Raw genomic sequence first — 17,693 nt, forward strand, 5'->3', positions numbered from 1 at the left:
ACAGAACTACTGGAAAAATATTTTTGTGCAAACTGTGCGTGACTTCACAGATTTATCTGGAATTGTATAAAGCGAACTGGATTATGAAATTGTAACCACAGAAAGTTCAAGATCTTATCTCAACAATGGCACTGGAATTACACAAAAACAGTAAGCCAATTAATTGCGATAAATTTTGCAAAATCACTGCCAGATTACCGTATATTTTCGGCAGAATTACATAGTGAACGTATTACATTTATCATTTTTTTTGTACTTGGAATTTTGATGTACTTCTTTTTTCTACTTCTTTATAACACTTTGAAGAACTCAAATCCATAATTTCAGAAATTTCCAGTAAGCAAATCAGTTGCAATAAATCGAAACAGTCAGCACGTTTTCAAGAAACAGAGGAAACCTATCAGGAATGAAAAACAGAAGTAAGAACTAGCAAAGACATAATAGAAATGATGTTTCAGAACTTGTATAGGTCGATTACACAAGCATGAACTCAATACTAAAAAGAAAATGCACCAAAGGATCAAGAAACAAACACATAAAACTATACTTAACACAAAATCAAGAAACAAAAATTACAACAAAAGGACCACAAAAAATTGATAACATTTTTGGAGAAACATGACTTTGACAAAACTTATAAGGATTCAAAAGTTAAAATAACACAAACACAATGTAATAACAACAAGAAAACAGCAAGAAATACCCAAAAATAAACCTAAAACAGAAAGGTAACAACAAGAATGTAAAGTTCTTGAAATAAAAGTGCCAAAACAACTCAAACACACACAAGAACAAACCTAAGACTCATGATACCACATGATATGATTCCAATAGCAAGATAGATATGTTTCATAGACATGATATGGAATCAACTTGAGTTGGAATATGAAAAGACACTTTTCTAGAATTGGATCAATTTTCTTTCATTCAAGAACTCACCAAAACTTGAGCCACCAAACCAAAACTCATGTAGAAACCCATTTCTTGTCAAATGAACCGATTGAAATGCACAAGAAAGCAAAGGAACCGATTAAAACTACTTAATAAGCAAATGAACCGAACAAAAGCAAGAAAGAAAGCTATTGAACCGATTAAAATGATTAACAAATGAAATGAACCTAACAAAATAGAAATTGGAACAAATGAACCGAACAAAAGTACAAGAAAAGCCTAAGACATGTTTCTAGAATTTCTAAGGACATGGAAATGGATGAATAAGATGGAAAAGAGAAGGAAACTTATGTTGTTGGAGTTCTTGGAGATGAACACGCCACTTGAAAGATGTAAGACTCCAAGATGAGTGTAGATGCCGCCACTTGAGACTAGAAGAAGAGAAGACACAAGTCTCTCAATCACTCACCAATTTGGGAGAATTTCTTTACTCAAAATATCAAATCTGTATTTAGAATGACTCAAGCCCTCCTTATATAGGAAAAGGACGGGTCAAGTAAGTACAAGAAGCTTACACAAGAAGCTAACTAAAGGTCCCTTGAAATTCTCCCACTTCTAGCGCCTAAAGTGAAGGAGGAGTGTACCGTCTCGTATCCGGGGCGTTGACTAAGTCAAAGTCAAAGTCAACGGCTGGAGAGTCAAAGTCAACGCAAGGCGTCGCCTAGGGGGAGAGACGCCAAGAGGAAGCGTCGCCAAGGCAAGGCGTCGCCTAGGTAAAGGCGTCGCCCAACCAGGGCGTCGCCAGATCAAACAGTGCTAAAGCAAGGCAATCACGGTGTGGTTCCCCGATACCCATGGGTAGAAAAGACCATGGAGGGAGCGACACCGTGGGAAGGCCTCAGGTCCCGATAACCCGGAGCAGTGATAAAGAGAAGGAAAAGGTGGCTTCAAGGCCATAGTAATAGTACCAGTGTAGGGCAGCCTGACTCGTGAAGTGCTCCTCCCGCCCCAGAGACGCCTGTGGGGCAGATACGACTCAAGAGGAAAGTCACGCCCAGGGCAACCGGGTGCAGAGTACAAAAGGAAGGCAGATACGCTCTCAAAGTAAGTGACGAGATACTTGGGGGCATGAGTTGGCACCCAAAAAGTCACCCCTAGCGCAGTAGCACTCCCAAGCAGGAGGACTCACACGTAGAAACGTCCCCAGATGGGCAGAAACGCCCCCAGATGGGGTCATGGCGTCGTGAGGCCCTCCACGTGTACGACAGCCATGCCAGAATAGAAACACCCTTTAGTCAGGTGCCAGGTAATTAAAAGTCATTCAATACAGTTTCCCTTTAGAGCATTCAGGTACTATAATGGCTCCCGAGCGTTTCAACGTCTTAAATGCGCTACGTTTTCTAATTAAACGCTTTAATGAGTGCGTTACGTTTGTGATTAAAAGCGCTTTAAGGCGCTTTAAATGCTTGGGTAGTTTAAATAGCGCAGAGAATGTTGGAAAAAGGTTCGAACTTTCTGCAAATTTACCAGAGCTCTCTAGTTGCTTGCTCGTGCTTCATTAGTTACGAACAAGGGACTGGGAATATTTTTGCCTGAGAGAGAGAACACAGATACACAGTATACAGTTATTTCTTACCACCTTCAGAGTGCCATACGCGGTGCTCAGAGACGGAGGTGAACAGTTTTGGTGTTTCTTGCTGGCTGACTTGAGCGTCGGAGTGCAAACGGCCGCTAGGGCGCCTCTTTGTCCTCTTTTTTGCAGGAATCCACAGGCAATCAGTGGGAAGGAGTCCCTAGCTGACGGTTGAGGTCGCGCACGAGGACGTCCCGGTCAACCGGACGGAACATTTGGCGCCCACCGTGGGGCCGATATAAAACATCAGTCCCATCACAAGTTCGAGAAAATTTACCAAGTTACAGTAACGTTGAAGGAGGTTGGAGTGACGATGGCCCCCACCAGACGGAGCACAGCACGCGCAGCCCCAGCAGAGCTATCCATGCAGCAGGTCCTGGAGATAATGAGGGGGCTGCAACAGGACATGGCGGATTCGAAAATGGAACAAGAACGCATGCAGGCAGACCTTGACGCCTCGCATGAGCGGAACGAAGAGCTCCACCGTGTGAATGAGGAGTTGCGCCAGGGCTTGAGAAATGATCGGAGGTGGCCTGGACATGACGAGATGGAGAACCATTCCCCACCAAGGGAGTTTTCCACTCCTTTCTCGCAGGAGATCCTAGACGCAGCGATCCCGAACACGTTCGCGGGACCCAAGGTGATCTTCACCGGGATGGAGGACCCAGAGACGCAAATTGCTGCATTTCACACACAGATGGTCCTGATAGGCGGTTCTGATGCTGCCAAGTGCAAGCTCTTCATGAGCACCCTGACCGGGATGGCTATGGACTGGTTCATTAGCCTCCCAGAGGGTCATATCACATCTTTCCGCCAATTGTCGCGATTGTTCAGGGAACAATACTTAGCCAACAAGGCCCCGCCGCCGGTCTCCTACGATCTGTTTGATGTGAAGCAGTATCAGGGGGAGACCCTGAAGGAGTATATCAATTGCTTCGGGGCCCAGGTCGTGAAGGTTGGTACAACAGAGGAGCCTATGATCGTGTACGCATTTGTGAAAGGCGTATGCCCCGGTCCTTTTGGAGAATCCATCATCCGCAACCGCCCTAGGACTTTCGCCGAACTACGGCGTAGGGCGGTAGAGCATATTGCCTCTGAAGGGGAGGTATGTGTGAAGCGCACCAGCGCCGTGCCCTCACGCCCAAGGGGACCGACGCGAGCCCAACCCGTCAGGGTCAATGAGACCACGACGAGAAGAAAGAAGCCAGAGGCGAGACGTCCCTACGAGGCCAGAAAGCCCCAGCCCCGGGGTCCAGCAGGAGGCGATCGCCCCGCCAGAGAAAGAGCGAGACCGGCGAGGTACAACTTCGTGGTTGAGTTGAAGGATTTGATCGCCGTGCCTAACATAGCGGAGAGGCTGAGGTGACCAGCGAAGACCGACAAGGTGTTAGGGCCCCGCAAAGACTCTTGATGCGAATTCCACGAGGCTTTCGGGCACCACATTGATAATTGTCTGTCGTTGGGCTACCAGCTAGATGAGCTGGTGAGGACTGGGTTTTTGAAGGACTATGTCGCAGATCCCACAACGACCGCCACCTTGCCGCTGCCGGCGGACGAACTAGCACACGAGATGCCTGTGCTTGGCGAGGTCCACACCATTGCTGGAGGTTTTTCCGGCGGAGGACCCACCGCCTCCCAGCGGAAGAAATACGCGAGGGGGGTGAATTCAATCGAAGAGAGGCTCTCAGGGGAGCCGTGGGAGTCGGATATCGTGTTCACAAGAAGAGACCTCCGAGATGTGGTACCCCACGACAACGACCCCGTTGTCATCTCAGTCGTCATAGCCGGAAGGAAAGTGCACAGAGTGCTGGTCGACCAAGGAAGTTCGGCAGACGTCATGTTTCTGTCGACCTTTAATAAGTTACGGCTGTCCCCCGATCTGTTGAGTCCCTATACGGGGTGCTTATATGGGTTTGGGGACAACCAGGTGGAAGTCCGAGGATACCTGGAGTTGAGGACTACGTTCACAGACGGAGAGGCCTCCCGTACCGAAAGCATCCGGTACCTGGTCGTGAACGCCAACTCCGCCTACAATATTTTGCTGGGCAGACCGGCGTTAAACCGCCTGAACGCGGTATCCTCCACACGCCACATGAAGATGAAGCTGCCAGACCTCAATGGCCAGGTGATAGTCATCAGGTCAGACCAGGAGGAGGCAAGGAAATGCTATGAAAACAGCCTGAAAACGAAGAGAGGCGTGTTCATGGTGTATGAACGTCCGCCGAGCGCGGACACGACGATGGAAGAGGCGACGCCCGCTGGGTCGACGCCTGAAGAGGCCATAGCGGAGAGGGCGATGCCCGAAGCAGATGCGCCTATGGAGGAAGGCTCTGACGACGCGGCGCCCGTGGAAGAGGCGGCGCCCGGGAAAGAGGCGGCGCCCGTGGAAGAGGCGGCGCCCGTCGAAGATGATAGCAGGGAGCAGCCCGCGGCTAACGCCGTAGAAAGGGAGATTGGCGGCAAGACTTTCAAGTTAGGAAGTTCGCTAAGCCCAGAAGAACGGGAAGGGGTGGCAGAAGTGATTTCACGCCACCTGGATGCCTTCGCATGGTCCGCCTCGGATATGCCAGGCATCGACCCCGATTTCCTGTGTCACCACCTCAGCATGGACGCCACGGTCCGCCCCGTGCGTCAGAGAAGGAGAAAGTTCAATGAGGAACGACAACAGGTGGTGAAAGACGAAACGCAGAAGCTGCTGAGTGCTGGCCACATCAAGGAGATTCAATACCCTGAGTGGCTCGCCAATGTCGTCTTGGTGAAAAAGGCGAACGGAAAGTGGAGGATGTGTGTTGACTTCACGGACCTGAACAAGGCATGCCCAAAGGACTCGTATCCGCTGCCCAGCATCGACGCCTTGGTAGACAGTGCGTCCGGCAGCAAGGTGCTGAGTTTCCTGGACGCCTTTTCAGGGTACAACCAAATCAAGATGCACCCAAGAGACGAGAGCAAGACTGCATTCATGACTGAGACATGCAGTTACTGCTATAAGGTGATGCCTTTCGGGCTGAAAAATGCGGGCGCCACGTAACAGAGGCTAATGGACAAGGTCCTGGCGCCAATGCTTGGAAGGAATGTGTACGCCTATGTGGACGACATGGTGGTGGCGTCGCAGAATAGGGTGCAGCACATGGCGGACCTGGAGGAGTTGTTCAACACAATATCCAAGTACTGCCTCAAGTTAAACCCCGAGAAGTGTGTTTTCGGGGTAGAGGCCGGTAAGTTCTTGGGTTTTCTGCTCACTGAGAGGGGGATAGAGGCGAACCCCGACAAATGTGCGGCTATTATCGCCATGCGGAGCCCGACGTCGGTAAAGGAGGTGCAACAGCTGACAGGGCGGATGGCGGCGCTCTCAAGGTTTGTTTCCGCCGGAGGAGAGAAGGGGCACCCGTATTTCCAGTGCCTCAAGAGAAACAGTCGCTTTGCATGGACTGATGAATGTGAAGCGGCTTTCATTAAGCTGAAGGAGTACCTAGCGACGCCACCGGTCCTCTGCAAGCCGGTAGCAGGCGTGCCCCTCCGGCTATATTTTACTGTAACGGAGCGGGCCATCAGTTCCGTGTTGGTCCAAGAGCAGGACCAGAGTCAGAAACCCATCTATTTCGTAAGCAAGGCCTTACAGGGGGCTGAGACGAGGTACCAAGCGCTAGAGAAGGCAGCGCTGGCGGTAGTGTTCTCCTCTAGGAGGCTCCGTCATTACTTCCACAGCTTTACGGTGGTGGTGATGACCAACCTCCCTATACAGAAAGTGCTGCAGAAACCTGATGTGGCAGGAAGAATGGTGCGCTGGGCGGTGGAACTGTCAGAATTCGACATCCAGTACGAGCCTAGAGGGTCCATCAAAGGGCAGGTGTACGCAGATTTTGTAGCGGAACTTTCGCCCGGAGGTGAGCAAGAGGTGGAAGCGAGTTCGCAGTGGCTGCTCTCGATTGATGGCTCTTCCAACCAACAAGGGAGCGGTGCGGGAATAGTCTTGGAGGGACCCGACAGCATACTGATCGAGCAGGCCCTGCGCTTCACCTTCAAGGCAAGCAACAATCAGGCAGAATATGAAGCCCTGATAGCAGGAATGCTCCTGACCAAGGAGATGGGCGCACAGAACCTCTTGGTGAAGAGCGACTCCCAGCTGATTACGAGGCAGGTGTCGGGTGAGTTCCAGGCGAAGGACCCACAGATGGCGGGGTATCTGAAATACGTCCAGTTGTTGAAGGGAGCATTCAACGCTCTTGAGCTGATACATGTCCCGAGGGAGCAGAATGCCAGAGCTGACCTGCTTGCAAAGCTGGCCAGCTCAGGCAAGGGGGGTAGACAGAGGACAGTGATCCAGGAGACTCTCAAAGCTCCGCGTAGATTCGTGGAAGACAACAGGGTGGACGTCCTCCAGATTTACACATCCAGGGGAAGGCCAAGGAGTCATTGCTCTTTGACCCAGGATACACAGAGGGCGCCCCGCATCAGCACATACGCGGACGCGCCCGAAGAAGGGCAGATGCAGGTATGCGTTCTGGCTAGGGGAGACACCTGGATGACGCCCTACAAGCGATACCTGGCGGATGGGGCTCTCCCAGTGGAGCCTGAAGAAGGTAAAAAAGTCAAAAGAAATGCCGCAAGATATACTTTGGTGGATGGGGTGCTGTTCAGGCACGGTTTCACTCACCCTATCCTAACATGCGTCAGTGGCGATGAGTGCACCAGGATAATGGCGGAACTACACGAAGGCATCTGCGGGAGCCACGTAGGGGGAAGATCCTTGGCCTCCAAGGTAATACGCGCAGGTTTTTTCTGGCCAACAGTGAAAGAGGACTGCGCACGACACGCCCAGCGGTGTAGGCAATGCCAAAAGCACGCCGACTGGCACAAGGCGCCGCCAGAAGAGTTGCGGTCCATATACAGCCCGTGGCCTTTCCATACATGGGGAATCGACATCCTGGGCCCCTTCCCACTGGCGATCAGGCAGATGAAGTATTTGATCGTTGCCATCGAATACTTCACCAAATGGATAGAGGCAGAGCCCGTGGCACGAATCACAGCGCACAAAGTACAACATTTTGTGTGGAAGAACATTGTGTGCCGTTTTGGCGTACCTAGGCGGTTGATATCCGACAGTGGAACCCAGTTCGCCAGCCAACAGTTGAGAAACCTATGTGCTGAGGTAGGCATTAAACAGGTGTTTGCATCAGTTGAGCACCCCCAGACTAATGGGCAGGTAGAATCGGCAAACAGAGTTCTGCTGAGGGGGTTAAAAAGAAGGTTAGAGAAAGCCAAAGGGGCGTGGGCGGAAGAGGTACCAAGGATCGTATGGGCCTATCACACCACACCCCAATCCTCTACTATGGAGACGCCTTTCAGTTTGGTTTACGGGTCGGACGCGATGATCCCGGTAGAAATACATGAGAGCTCGCCACGTTTTCAAAACTTTGTGGCGGAGGAATCCAATGAAGAGAGGCGGGTAAACCTGGATCTGCTAGACGAGGCCAGGGAAGAAGCTAGAATAAAAGTTGAAGCGACGAAGAGAAGAGTAGAGCGGCAATATAGCTCTAAGGTAAAGCCGCGACAGTTTCAGGTCGGCGACCTAGTGATGAGGAAAGCTCACCCATACGAGTTGGAGAATAAGCTGTCTCCCAAGTGGACCGAACCCTTCAGAGTTACTGAGGCTAAGGGTAACGGTTCGTACAACCTGGAGACTTTAGATGGAGGTCCTATCCCGCGCAGTTGCAATGCAGCCAACTTAAAATTTTATTTCAGTTGACTTATGTAACCAGTTATGTAACAATTTAGTTGAAGGGGACGCTCTTTTTCCCTCTCGGGGGTTTTTAATGAGGTCACCCTAATAAAAGGTAAAACCAATTTGAGAAAAAGAAGTGCCTTGGTTTTTAGCCTGTATCTTTCTCCGTTTGAAGTAAGGAAAGGCGTCGTCAAGAGAAGGCGTCGCCAAGAAAGAAGGCGTCGCCAAGAGCGAAGGCGTCGCCAAGAAAGAAGGTGCCGCCTAGGTCAGGGCGTCGTCAAGAAAGAAGGCGTCGCCTGGATGGAGGCGGGCGCCGTTGATGAGCAGGGCGCAGGAAAGCGCGCAATATGCAAAATGTATGCAGAATAAAGCGACATTGCAAAAATCAATTTATAGAAAAAGTTGGTGTTACAAGCGATGATCAATACAATTGAAGTAGCCCAAATGGGGCGAATATTACAACTCGTGCAAGTTACAAAAGAGCCACTTTTCAGTGGTCATCAGAATCAGCACTGGAGGAAGGCGAAGCCCCTTTCCCAGCCCGCAGAGCTCGGGTAAGTCGTGTCCTCCTTTCTCGGTTTATTTTCGAACCTGCACCAAGAGAGATAAATGTGTCAGAGATACCATGAAGCAAGACATGCACGTACAGAGAACAACAAGGGCTGGAGTTTCTAGGGCAGTGACTCTTACCTATGTACTTTTCGAGAGTCCCAGCGTTGGACTCCAGGCTGATCAAAGTGGCAGAGTCAAAACCTCCCGCCTCAGCAAGAATCTGGCAAGCTATTTGATCACTTGGAGCCAGCTTCTTGAAGGGCTTGGTTTTGAGGGCCCTCGTCTCTCTCACCCAGTACAGCGGAAACCCATCCAGAGCGTCGGGAACCAGGTCAGTACGGCAGATCTTGAAGAACCGGACTTTCCACCCGGAGAACGAGCTTTGGAAGGGTGTAAAGAGAACTCTCCCGGGAACATTACTGAGAGTTACCCAGAGGTTGTGTCTCTGCCTCTTCACCTCGAAGAAGTGAAGAAAGAGGTCAACCGAGGGTGCACAACCCAGAAACCCGAAGAGAATGTCGAAGGCTTTGATAAAGGCCCAGCTGTTGGGGTATAACTGGGTCGGAGCAACGTTGATCTCAGACAGCAGTTCCTTCTCGAACTAGGAGAAGGGTAGGCGCACTCCGATGGTCTTGAACACCACCTGGTAAAAGTAAAAGAAAGGGACCCCGTCGTTGGCCCGTTCGTCTCCACATACTGGCTCCCCTAGAGTGCAAGGGAGCACAGCGATATCGTCGTCGTGCCTCCTTGCGAAGGCCCGGTGGTCATAAGAACACGAATCCCCTTTGTGCTCCCGTATGGCCCTGGTAGCGAGTAAGCATGAACACTCATCAAGAAGTTCACTCGAAGCCCAGGGGTACAAATCCTTGGGACTGACCCTGGACGAAGCAGCATGAGAAGACATTCTTTAACAAGATCAGGGGTTTCAAGGGTGTGGGGACTGCCGGAAATGCAAGAGTCGAGCGAGGGGAGCGATTGCTGGAACAACCCTTCGTGAGAAAGAAAGGGTGCAAGAAGAGAGAACGTAAGTAGGTTATGAAGAGTGGGAAAATGATGAGGATAGTTTCAGAGTTTGAAGAGTTAAATAAAGCGGTTAGAGCGCCAAACGACGCGAATGGATGCACCGCACGATTGATCCACGTGGCACAAGATGAAAAGATGACCCTGGCACCACTGGTGAAGATCTGAGAGCGTCGTATCAATAGAGTATCCAGTGGTACGATGCGCCGTCGAAAGTGGGTAAGGGGCACAGCAGGAGTCAGAACTCAGTGAAATGACTGAATGTCCCATCAGCCATACAGAAAGCGCCACGTGGATCAAGTTGAATGACTGAACGTCTCATCAGCTATACAGGGAGCGCCTCGTGGAAGATACGGGAAGGGCCTTGAGCTCTTCGCTGCCCCCAGGCATCGACCAAGCCCAAGGTCAAAGTCAATGTCAAGTTAGGGACGACGCCCGAGGCGACACTAGCGTGAGACGCCCGAGGCGTCGCCTGGAATGACATAAAGGACGACGCCGGCATGAGACGTCGCAGGCGTCGCCAACCCAAATATCAGCAGGGTCGCCTCCCCGATACCCACAGGTAGGAAAGACTGTGGAGGGAGACGAAAGTGAAGGAGGCAGAGTTAGTTGCTAGCGTTATCTCCCCAATACCCACGGGTAGGAAAGACTGTGGAGGGAGATAAGATCGCCAAACGCCAGCGAATTGCTGGCAGGGTGTTCCCCGATACCTATGGGAAGGAAAGACCATAGAGGGAACGAACCCCCCCCCCCCCCCAAAGCACTCGACGTTTTAGACACCCGGGGACGATACGGCACTGTTGTAGCAGGCCTCTCCTTAGGCGTGGGCGCCGGGGGCTAAGAATCAGGGAGAGAACCGTTTCGGTGTTAGAGACACCCCGTGGACGATACGACGTCACTAGGTGAGCCTCTCCATGGGCGTGAGGGTTGGCACGCGATCTTTCCCGGTCACACAAGGCTGCCCGACGAAGCAAAGAAGCGAATATGATACAAACAGAACAACCGAAGCATAAGAAGGCAAAAGATGAGAATAAGATCGCACAAGCAGAATCGTATATGGCAAAGACACAAAAGCAATCATACGAACACCCAAATTTGTAGCAAGAGTACGGATAGTTCAAAGAATTACAAGTTTAAACAGAGAAAGTCAAAAGCAAGCGTAAAGAATAAAGGAATTAAGCTTGAAAATGAAGGTGGCGGTTGAGATACAGCGGTTCAGTCATCCACGTCCATGGGCACGACCTTCCCGTCGACGACATGGTGCATGGGGTCGCAGTTCGAAATATTGATGCCAGGGTTCTCACAGGACGCTTGGGTCAGAGCCTCCTGGAACCCCTCCTCGAAAGTACCCGCCATCTCCTAGATAAGGGACTTTTTCTCCTTCTCCAGCTCCTCAACGGCGGCATCCCCAGAGGTCACCTGCTTCTCCAGAGCCTCTTTCTCAACGCGAAGTCGACTGACCTCGACCTGTAGTTTGTCGTAGTCAGCCCGGAGAAGGTCCATAGCTTTGGCCTGGGTGGCCATTTCCCCCTCCATCCGCTCCGTCTTGTCAGCCTGCTCACGGCAACGGTCCTTCAGGTCCTTTTGAATTTCTGCATCAGCTTTGAGCAATTCCTGAAGGCCCGTTACGTGGACTTGGAGGGCGACTTCACGAGTAAAAAAGCCAGCCTTGATGTGATTCCAATAGCCACATAGAACAAGATTCTTGACATTTTTAGGAATCACCTTGAGCTGGAAAATATAGAGGCACTTTTCTTAGAGTTGGATCATGGTTCTAAGACAAGAACTCACCAATAACTAGTACCAAATCCCAAACTCATTTGGATGAACCAAATATTGTCAAATTGAATCAACAAAGATATTAAAACTGGAATTGACCGAACAGAATTGAACAAATGATCAAATGAACCGAACCAAAACAGAAATTAAAAACAGAAACAGAACATAGTGCTGGAAAATAGAAAAACCGAAACTGAAAAACTCAAGAACACAAAGCAACATGAACAATTGAAGAAGAAGAAAGGAAGGAGAAGAGAATGCTCATGAAGATGGAAGGAGGATGGATGATCTCGCCACTAGAAGTGTGGAATGCTCCTAGATGAGAGTGATGCCGCCACTTGAGGACTCCATTGATCAATCAAGATAAGACTAGAGAAGAAGGCTCCAAAAGCTCTCCAAAGGTCACTCAAAATTTGAGTAGAGTTTTCTTAGATTAATTCCAATCTCAATTTTACAAAGAGAGCACCTCTATTTATAGCCTAAGGTGCTGAAAAGTAAGCTACACAAATTCAAAAAAACTCCCTCCTAAAAAGCTTCTAGAATTTGCGCCTAAAACAAAGCATGAGGAAGGTGTGATCCCTTCTCTCACTTTGGCACCTCCTTATTTACTCCTACACCTGTCTACTAACACACCCCCCCTAAGACTCTTAACTAAAGACTAAAAGATGCTTTAACAATAGAGGTTTCTAATGTTTCCCTCTAAGCACCTTTCTAAACAATATTTATTTAAAATTTGGCTTTGCCCTTCATGGGATGGTCTTTGGGCTTTTGTGGGCTTTGGCCTTCTTGGGCTTGGGCTTGGGCTTTATCTTTTGCAAAGATTAACAAGAAAAACTTTAAATGTGAAGGCGAATGATCTTGTTCTTCATTATAAAAAACCACCTTTAGTTGATTCTCATCATACTCCCCGAGTTGGAGAGAATTCGCCCACGAATTCTGAATCCCTGCATATAACAAAGTCAGTTTACTTTTACAATCAAAAGTGTAAGAAAAAGGAATACATGACTTAGCAGATGGAACCAAAGGGATTGCAGAAAAGGAGGTCCTACAAATCGACCAAGTTGGAAAAATGTGTTTGGGAATGATGATATTTTTGGGAAAAAGACCTCTTAAATGGTGAAACCCATTAGGAGGTATGAAAAAATCATCCCTAACATATTTTAACCAAGGTGGTGTTGAAATAGGAACCTTGGGTAATGAAAAAGATAAAGAAGAAGAAGACCTTGGAGGGTCCATTTGAGGTATAGCACGAGTCAACATGATGGATTTAGAGGAGAAAATGGTGTGACTCGGTGTAGTACTTACTTCTTTTTCTTTCTCATTTTCTCTTTTAGTTTTCATTTTTATTTGGTCCTCATGAACCTCTTTGGGAGAGAGGGGTTTTAATATAACCTTGCGCCCTAGGAAGGAAAAAGACATTGTATTGGATAGGCCATCATGTAAAACATGTCTATCATATTGCCCAGGCCTTCCTAAAAGAAGATGAGAAGCTTCCATGGGCACAACATCACATAAAACCTCATCTTTATACTTTCCTATAGGAAAGTTAATGAGGACTTGTTTATTCACCATGATTTCACCTACTTCACTAAGCCATTGTAATTTGTAGGGCTTGGTATGAGAGATAGTGGGTAAGGCTAACTTCTCCACAACTCTTGTACTAGCCACATTAGTGCAACTTCCCCCATCAATAATCAAGGAACATAACTTGTTGTTGATAAGACATCGGGTGTGAAAAATATTTTCTCTTTGAGTATCATTCAAAAATTTTGGAATTGTGCCCAACATACGTCTTACCATTAATAAGTCACCTTCACAAGGACTTTCACTCTCATTTTCACTTGATGGTCTAGAAGGTGAAGAATGCCTAGGTGAATTGGAATCATGCTCACTAACTACAATGCCTTCATGCATGTACATACTTCGTTTAGAAGGGCAATTAGCAGCAATGTGACCATATCCCAAACATTTAAAACACTTTTGACTAGACGATTTAATTTGGGACTTAGGCCTAGAAGTAGATGGCGTAGGATCCTTGGGTTTGAAAGAAGAATCTTTGGAAGGATGTTTAGAAAAAGAATTTTTGTTTCTCCAAGACTTGGAGTAGTATCCATCATTGGAAGCATTTTTGAAAGAGTTTTTCTTAGCAAGTTGGGCTTCCACCTTCATTGCAAGATGAACTAAAGAGCCCAATGATGAATACTCTTGTAACTCAACAATGTCTTGAATATCCTTCCTAAGACCACTCACAAACCTAGCAATCATAGCTTCCTCACTTTCTTCTAATTCAATTTTAAGCACAAGCGTCTCTAGCTCTTTATAATATTCATCCACATTTAGCGTGCCTTGTTGAAACCGTTGGAGTCTCAACATGAGGTCTTTCCTAAAATGTGGGGGCACAAATCTAGCGCGCATTTGATCCTTTAAAGAGTTCCAAGAGTCCACGGGAGGACCCTTGTGATAGATAATGTCCTTTACAATTCCATGCCACCATTTCATGGCATAATCACTAAACTCTAGGGTGGCTAGCTTAAGCTTATGCTCATCTTGGATCTCATGGATCTCAAATATTTGTTCACACTTAGCCTCCCAATCTAAATATACATTAGGATCACTAGAGCCATTAAAACAAGGAAGCTTGACCGAAGGTAGCCTAGCCTTTGCATCTTGGTAGTAACCATTGCCGTAGTGAGGTCTCTCCCCTTGGTTGTGATGTCTATGTCCAAGGAATTGGGGTGGAGTTCTCCTTCTCCTATGGTCCTCTTCACGGCCTATGTCATTGGAAGAACCTCTTGTTGAAGGTCTATGTGAATGATGCCCATCATGGATAGAAGGAGATGGTCTAGCTTGTTCGACCTCCATCTTTTGCATTTTCTCTTCCAAGCGTCTAATAGTTCTTTGTGCTTCATGTAATTCACCAAGGATTGAAGCTTTGGAAGGAGAATTCTGCTTGTATGATGCATCACTTGAAAATCCAGCCATTTGTAATTAAAAACAGCAAACACACAAAAACAGCAAACAAGTTAAGAAACAAAATTAGCAAAAACAGTGAGCTATGGCAATGAAACTGCCGAAGTGAAATGAGGCTGAAAAAAGAGATCACTCTCAAAGAAATAATGTTCTTGCACCAATCTGATCTTGAGGCCTTGGAATCCTCAAATGAAATATGTCAAAGCTAGCACACCAATCTCAAGAGCAACCACCACAAAACCAATGAAACAATAAAGACAAACAAGAAAAGGTATAAGCAAGGAAAGGTAATTGCAAAAGGAAAACTATATGTGAGACAAACTCAAAGAGTAAGAATGAAAGAAAATCAAGAAAATAAAGAACTCAATGAGAAAAGTAGGCACACAAAAGAATACTTAAGGAAAAGTTCTAGAGTAGATGAAGAAAACAAAAAATTAGCTACTGGAAAATTTTTTTTTTAAAAGGCAAACTGTGCTTGATATTCACTGATTTAACTGGAATGATGTAGAGCGAACTGGATTATGAAATTTATACCACAGAAACTTCAAGATGTTAACTCAAAAATGGCACTGGAATAAATTAAAAACAGTAAGCCAATTGAGAGAAATAAATTTTTTAAAATCGCTGCCAGATTACCGTATTTTTTTCGGCAGGAATGTACACTTTTTTTATTTTATTTATCATTTTTTGTGTACTTCATATTTTTGAATGATTCTTTTTTCTATTCTTTTCTAACACTTTGAATATCTCAAATCCAGAATTTCAGAATTTTACAGTACGTAAATCAATTGCAATAAGGAAAAACAGTAAGCACTTTTTTCAGAAACAGAGGAATCCTAATAGGAATAAAAAACAGGATGATGAACTAGCAAAGACATAATAGAAAATGATGTATTGGAACTTGTATAGGTCTAGAATACAAGTATGAACTCAATTCTAAAAAGAAAATGCACAAAGGATCAACATCAATTCAGAAAATTATATGACACCAAAGCAAGAAACAATCAAAACAATAAAAGTACTACTAGAAGTAATGACATATATGGAATAACATGACTAAGACAAAACTTGACATGATTCAAAAATTAAAAGACACATCACAAATTGTAACAAGTGAAAGGAAGCTTAAGGTAAACTCTAGGAAGGATAATGCCATTCCAAAAGAGCAACCATACTCATAAGAATTATGAGTGCCATAAACCTCTTCACAAACACTTGGAGCAAAAGAAAAAAAACAGCAAGAATACTCAATTAAAATTCTAAAACAGAAACTTAAATTGCAAGAAATTAAAAAGAGCTCTTGAAATAAAGTGCACACAACTCAACAATTAAACAAGAAGAACCTAAGACTCATGATACCACATGATGTGATTCCAATAGCCACATAGAACAAGATTCTTGACATTTTTAGGAATCACCTTGAGCTGGAAAATATAGAGGCACTTTTCTTAGAGTTGGATCATGGTTCTAAGACAAGAACTCACCAATAACTAGTACCAAATCCCAAACTCATTTGGATGAACCAAATATTGTCAAATTGAATCAACAAAGATATTAAAACTGGAATTGACCGAACAGAATTGAACAAATGATCAAATGAACCGAACCAAAACAGAAATTAAAAACAGAAACAGAACATAGTGCTGGAAAATAGAAAAACCGAAACTGAAAAACTCAAGAACACAAAGCAACATGAACAATTGAAGAAGAAGAAAGGAAGGAGAAGAGAATGCTCATGAAGATGGAAGGAGGATGGATGATCTTGCCACTAGAAGTGTGGAATGCTCCTAGATGAGAGTGATGCCGCCACTTGAGGACTCCATTGATCCATCAAGATAAGACTAGAGAAGAAGGCTCCAAAAGCTCTCCAAAGGTCACTCAAAATTTGAGTAGAGTTTTCTTAGATTAATTCCAATCTCAATTTTACAAAGAGAGCACCTCTATTTATAGCCTAAGGTGCTGAAAAGTAAGCTACACAAATTCAAAAAAACTCCCTCCTAAAAAGCTTCTAGAATTTGCGCCTAAAACAAAGCATGAGGAAGGTGTGATCCCTTCTCTCACTTTGGCACCTCCTTATTTACTCCTACACCTGTCTACTAACACACCCCCCCTAAGACTCTTAACTAAAGACTAAAAGATGCTTTAACAATAGAGGTTTCTAATGTTTCCTTCTAAGCACCTTTCTAAACAATATTTATTTAAAATTTGGCTTTGCCCTTCATGGGATGGTCTTTGGGCTTTTGTGGGCTTTGGCCTTCTTGGGCTTGGGCTTGGGCTTTATCTTTTGCAAAGATTAACAAGAAAAACTTTAAATGTGAAGGCGAATGATCTTGTTCTTCATTATAAAAAACCACCTTTAGTCGATTCTCATCAAGCCTGGAGCTCCAATGCCTGTTTCTGCTTTGGACTCTTGCGCTTGCTTCAGAGAGGTTTGGTAAATTTCGTTCTGGCGCCCTAGGGTCCTCATTTCCTCCTCCAGAGTAGTCGCCTTTGTTTCCAAGGCCTGGAGAGTTTGAGCTTGCATGACCGCGTTTCTGGCCTGGGCGCGCCATTCAAGGGCCACCGCCAAGAAGGCCCCCAAGTAGAAGGGCATGCCTTCCTTCCTGTCGTTGCCCTCTGGCAGAGTCCCGCCACTTAAGCCCCTCATTAGATGCATAATCGGAGGAGGGATGGCGATGAAGTCAGGGGCGGCAGCGACGGAAGCAGGGGAAGCAATGGCTTCTGCCGGTGGCGGAGGCGGGGCAGATTCGGCGCCTTCGCCCCTTTCCTCTTGGAGTGTCATGGGAGGGAGTGAGGTCGCGCTCGGGGGGTTATCCATGAAGGGGTTCCCTCCCTGGGGCGACGCCTCTACCGAAAGAGGAACCCGCGCAGATTTTCTTCTTCTGAAGGGAGCCACGCCTTCTGAGTCCTCATCATCTGACAGAATCTCCAAAACCCGTTTCCCTTTGTCAAGGGGGATTGGAGCCGGTGACGAGGCCGCGGCTAGGGGAACAGCGGCGATGGGTAGAGGAGAGCGAGGAGTCTGAAGTGCTGCGAGGCTGTGTGGAGACGACGGAGGTGAACTCAGGGGAGCCTCGGCGGTGATCGGAGGAGGCGGTGACAGAGTCGGTGGGGGATCGGATCGGC

The sequence above is a fragment of the Phaseolus vulgaris genome, chromosome 1, assembly GCF_000499845.2.
Source record: "Phaseolus vulgaris cultivar G19833 chromosome 1, P. vulgaris v2.0, whole genome shotgun sequence".
Classification (NCBI taxonomy): Eukaryota; Viridiplantae; Streptophyta; class Magnoliopsida; order Fabales; family Fabaceae; genus Phaseolus; species Phaseolus vulgaris.